Consider the following 6,000-nt stretch of genomic DNA (forward strand, 5'->3'; position numbering starts at 1 on the left):
TAAAATCTCTGGATCCAAATGTCATGCTGGAAACCATCATACAACACCGTGAAACCTCAACCCTTTACCCTCAAATGGAGTTTTAGGCATTTTACTTTCAAGAGCCTGGGAAAACTGTATTTATTGTATTAAGAAAAACAAAAACAAAACAAAAACCATGAAGACGTTAGTTTAGTATATGAAGGGGATACTGAATGACTTACTTAAGGAAGAAACAGTGCCAATCTATAGGAGTTAAAATATCCTTATTGTGTTGCCAGGATGGTTGCTCAGTGATTAAAGAACATGTTTTACAGGTGTGAAGAGTGGAGTTCAGATCCTCAGGACCCATGCAAAAATCCAGGGTTGCAGATTGTACCTGGAATCTCAGAACGACAGAAGGAGAGACAAGGGACCCCCAGAGCAAGCTAGCTAGTGAGATTAGCTGTATCAGTAAGCTCTGGGTTTGATCGAGAGACCTTGCATCATTGCACAGGGTAGAAGATTGATTGAGGATAATTACAAACATTAACTTTGGGTTTTTACAAATCCTCCCACCTATGTGTATGCTCACTTACACATGTGTACATCACACATGTGTAATACAAAAAAATATATGCCACACACTCAAAAAAATGAAAAAAAGTTGCTATAATTTAAAACTCTTTCCTTTCCCCTCCAGACTTTCCTATGTTTAGCTTAGCCTTCCAATTATTTTGCATTTTTCCTTCTACTTCAGTTTTTGCTGCTCTAGAGCAGACTCTTTCTTCATCATGCCTAGGCTATTACAGTGGCACCCCAGTGAGATGCTCTGAACAGACCTTCTTGCTTCTCCATTTGGTTACTGCATTACCCTGGACAAATGTTCCTAAAACATTAATTACCTGTAACCTGCCGAAAAGTAAACATTGGCTTTAAGTCCATAGAAAATATTAAGTCTAGACTTTTTAGCTTCAACTTTAATATTATTTCATGCACACAAACATATAATGTCTTCCTCATGTGTCACTATCTCCAAATATTCTCTAAACACTTCACTTTCCCACATGATTGCTCCCCAGATAGCTTTGATAAATACCATCCATAAAATACTGAAAATTACACGGATTTACCAATATTTCATTACATTTTTAAACCTGTAGATTTCTACTAATCTGAGAGTTTTGGCATGTGTGATGCATGTATGTTAATGGTGACAAAGACTTCCTCCCATTAGACTGTCTTGGGGAGAGGCCTTAATGAGTGGATCCGCTGCTGGGTTCTAGTCGCTCTGGTGTTGGCTCCCCACTCCCTCTGGGCTTTTCATGTGGTACCAAGTGTTCTTCTCCATGTGTTTTGTTGCTTCCTAACAATGTGCTTACTCTGCACCAAATTCCCCAAACAATGGTTGCCTCTACAATTTATCATAAGACCAATTATGTGTTATTTGCTTATTCCTCTTTAATCTTGATTTTTACTTTTGCTCTTATCAATGTGTTAGTGTCTCAATGCCTTAGAATGCTTGCTCCTGAGAACAGGGTTACCGTATCACACATCACAAATCTCAAGGCACAGAGCTTAGACTGGAAGAACACAATATTTGTGGATTTTGCTTGAATTACTTTTGTGCAAATAAACACAGTTAATTGCAAATGAAGCATGAATTTGTTGGAATTCATCATCAATAATTGGCTCTCCATCATTAGCTGGCAAGGATAATGTTTATTTTGTATACACACACACACACACACACACACACACACACACATATTATGATGTGATTATACTTTGAGTCTACTTTGATCATGTATCTTTTTGTTTTTATATGTTAAACTGTCCACAACCATAAGGTGGGAGAATTATTCCTGTGCTTTGATTTATACAAAATGTTATGCAAACTCATGTAACTATGTAAACTATAGTTTAGTTTTTAACAAACTTGCTTTGGAGGCTGGAGATGTAGCTCAGTTAGTAGAGTGCTTGCCTGGCTGGCATTCATGAAACCCTGGGTTCAATCCCCAACATCACAGGAAACCAGACTTAGTGGTTTACCCAACAGGATGTGGAGGCAGGAGATTCAGAAGTTCAGGATTCTTTTTTACTATGTAGAGAATTGGAGGCCAGCCTGGGCTACATGAGATCAAGTCTCATAGACAATTATTTTGTCAGCAACTTATTAGATACCAAAGACTTATGCAGTAAATAAAGATGAAAACATTTCAGTCTGGTGCTATCAAGCTTTAATTCTGGATGAAAGAAACTCACCATCAATCTTAGACAGATGTTTTAACCTCTTAAAGGTTGTCTAGGAAACAGGAACTTGGTTTTTGGAAGAGCCAGAAACCATATCCCAGGTTTTATCTTTGATCTGCATCCTGCTACAGGACAACCAGGGAAAGAAGTCATGAGAGAAAAGATGTACTCACAGCAGAGGTGAGGTATGAAGAGCAGGCCGAAGATGAAAACTTGGGATCATGAGACTTAACTGTTGCAAATCTCATTGTGTATTACCCCCTCCCAAAAGTGCAAGTTGTGTACAGCTTCCAGTAACTATGCATTTCCTTTGTAGGGTCTAAAGAGGATTGACACAGCATCACCTGCTTCCACCTTCAGCAACAATACCTGTAAAATAAGAGCTGTTGTGTTATTTTTTTCCAGTATTCTGTGATGGGAACAGGCGAGTGGAAGGACACAACTGTGACATGGGTTTCTCTTACTTTTTCTTTGAGGGGATTCTTGTTTGGAACACATTTCCCCCTCACATTAAATGACTTGTGAGTATTCTTCAGTGCATAGAAAGAGAAGACAAACAAACAAAACCAAAACCTTTTGTATTTCCCATTCACCTTTAGCCATATGCGTGAAATTGTCTAGAAATGTGACCGTAGAGGAGTGTGGTTATCATTTCTGTTCCAGGTTGTGAGAAACTATCTTCTATTGTCATAGCCCTTGTGAGAAGTATAAGTATGAAAACTGGGAAGAGCTTGAAACTCTTTAAAATTGGGAGGTTAGGGTTAGGGCTACATACCAAGGATCTCTGTACTAGACAGACCACAAGTTCAGGAAAATGCAAGTGCACTGAGATTCTGCTAATCTTTTGTCCTACATTTCCTTATTGCAGTTCCTTGCTGGATTCATGCATGAGAGAAGCTTGCACGCTTGTATGCTAGACAGAAGACTGGGATAGTATTACAGCCTTGGGGACATTAACTGTGGAGTTCAGAGCTATGATGAAAGCAATAATTTGAAGACAGACTCTCAAAAACGATGTACCAATTGACCAATTGGTAAGTGTCCACTACTATGTTGAAAACTAAAATAAGTCTGTTAGTCAAGAGTATGGGGATCAGAGTAAACTTTAAGCAGTACTGTGTGAAATAAATTAAAATTCAGGGCTCACATGGGGATTATACCAGATGTTCAACTGAGACTCTCAAGTTTATATTCTACCAGGAGAAGTCACTAGGTTAGTTATCTCAGAAATCAAAAAACAGCTTCACCTTCTCTCCATCAGGACTGGATGAGAGTAAACCATCAAATTCTGATTGATTGCCAGAAACAGGAGTAAATCGTCTCTGTCTGAGGATGACATCACTAGAGCTTTGCACTGTGGATGTGTGTCTGTGGACAGAGTATCTGCCATTTTAAAACAGAGAAGGAAGAAGAAGAACACCAAGTGCCAACACTTAGGAAGAGAGAGTCCAGCAAACAAGAGTGAGCAGGGACTCTAAATAACTTTTGCTACAATTCTGTGTCAGTGTTAAGGGAAAGCTGGGGTGGCTTTGCTCATGTCGAACTATGTAGTCATCAAGAAAAAGGCCCTAGGGATGGTGCTGAAAATTAGCTCTTCTGAAAGTTACATCAGGCTAAAACAGAAGTGCATCTGATAGTAAGAACTCTGTGTAAAACCAATTTAACAAAACTCAAAGGAGAAATTGACAAGCCTGTAATGGTGGTACATTTAACACAATTTTAAAAAATAACAGAGAACAAGAATAAAAAACAAAACTCACTAATAAAATAGAAAGATATGAACTACATAATTTAGCACTTTTATCTCAACTGATATAGAAAACATTGCTCAATGCAACTATACAATACAGCTGCAACTGTAAAGTTACATTGTATGGTGGTATCTGATACACGTTCTTTCAAATGCATGCACTAGATTTATCAAAATTGAGTATAAGTTATGAAGCAAACCTCAACTAAATTGAAGAGTTTGAAATCACAAAAAAAGATTTTTTTTTTACTCAAGATGATTTACGCTTAAAACCAAGTACAAAATACATACTAAATTCTCCATTTTTTTGAAATTAAGTTATCTTCCAAAACTCATAAATGAGTGCTAAAAATAAAAGTTAAACATATTTTCTCTCAATGATACCAAAATCATAATGTGTTATAACTTGCAGGTTACAGTTAAAGCATCGCTTTGAGAACAAAGCTTTAATTTTAAATGCACGGATTAGAAAAGAGGAAATGTCATGAGGTTCTAAGTATTTCAAAAGTGGTGAAAGGAAGCTGGCAAAGAAAACACAGAAAGAAGGAAAGAATATGAGCAACAGAATAAAACATGCCTAGGAAAAGAAAAGTGTTTGAAGACTCAAAGGCACGATAAGAGAGAAAGAGGAAACTGCAAACCAAACTCAATGAGTGATGCAGAGATCAGGCCTTATGGGTGAGACATTAAAAACTAAAAAAAAAAAAAACTGTTGAGAAAATTAAATCAGTAACTTTAAAGGCTCATACACATTGTAAAAAGCTGTTTTTGAAAACTGCACCTCACTGAACATGACCTAAGAAGAAATAGAAACCCTACCCTGTCCTACTAAAACTATTAAATCTGTAGTAAACAAATTGTCGTGGACATATGCATGCCAGGGCAAGCTGGTATCCAGTCCACCACTATAAACATTCAGGGAAGTGTAAGAACAATTTTATTTAAAAGGTAAATAATTTAGAAAAGGACAGGACCATTTCATAAGTAGTTTTCCCCCACAATGAGTTTAGTATCTGTTGTTCGTATGAACGGTATGTCTTTAGGAGACAGACAATTCTTGAAATGCTCCCTTCAGAGACAAAGGCTGCTCTTGTGCTTCTTTTTATTTATACATGCATACATACATATATACATACAAGCACACAAACAAACAAACATACATACGTACACACACAGACACACACCCACACTCATACATGCATACTACAACTTTTTTCCCCCTGAAAAAGTGAAATCTTTATTAAGAAACAAAAGCAAAACTCTGAAGAAAGCTGACATTCAAAACTTTGTAGTTTTTCTACTAGATGTAAAAATCTTCGGTACTAAAACTTGACCACATTTTTATTTTTTATTTTTATTTTTGAAAAGGTAAATTATAGACTCGTGTTCTTCATGACTGCAGATGCATCAACTTTATCTTAAATGATTCAGTATCATATCACTTTAAAGTTGGACCAAACAAGCCAGGTGTTACAAGTTAGGGTAGTACTATTTTTGTGACTCAGGATAGGGACAGGCAATGGATATTAAAGGGTAGTATTAAATTTCTCCATTTGAGTCACGGGTGTAGAGGTGTGTTCATTGTGTGAATACTCATTAAGCATCACACCCATAATTTGTACAGTACTTTGATACATTTATGAGAGTGCTTTTTTGCAAGAATATATGAATTGGCTGAGGTGATGGAGAAGGTAGCATAAAATAAGCACAATATACTTTCAAATCCAAGTCAGTGTTGAATATGCAAGCTATAAACTTTTTGATCTCTCTCTCTTTCTGTCTCTCTTTCTTTCTCCATGTGTACATGCATGTACATGTTTGCCTATGTGTAGTGCATGTGGACCCCAGAAGTCATTCTGGGTGTCCTCACTTAAGGTGCTGTCTAACTTGTTTTCAGAGACAAGATCTCTCACTGGCCTAGGAGCTTGTCTATTTTGTTGGCTGGCTAGCCAGTGAGCACAAGGTTCTACCAGCAATAGAATTAGCAGTAGAACTTCAGAACTCCTGGCTTACCACCACCACCACCACCACTACCACCA

Source organism: Mastomys coucha, unplaced genomic scaffold, assembly GCF_008632895.1.
Source record: "Mastomys coucha isolate ucsf_1 unplaced genomic scaffold, UCSF_Mcou_1 pScaffold13, whole genome shotgun sequence".
Lineage (NCBI taxonomy): Eukaryota > Metazoa > Chordata > Mammalia > Rodentia > Muridae > Mastomys > Mastomys coucha.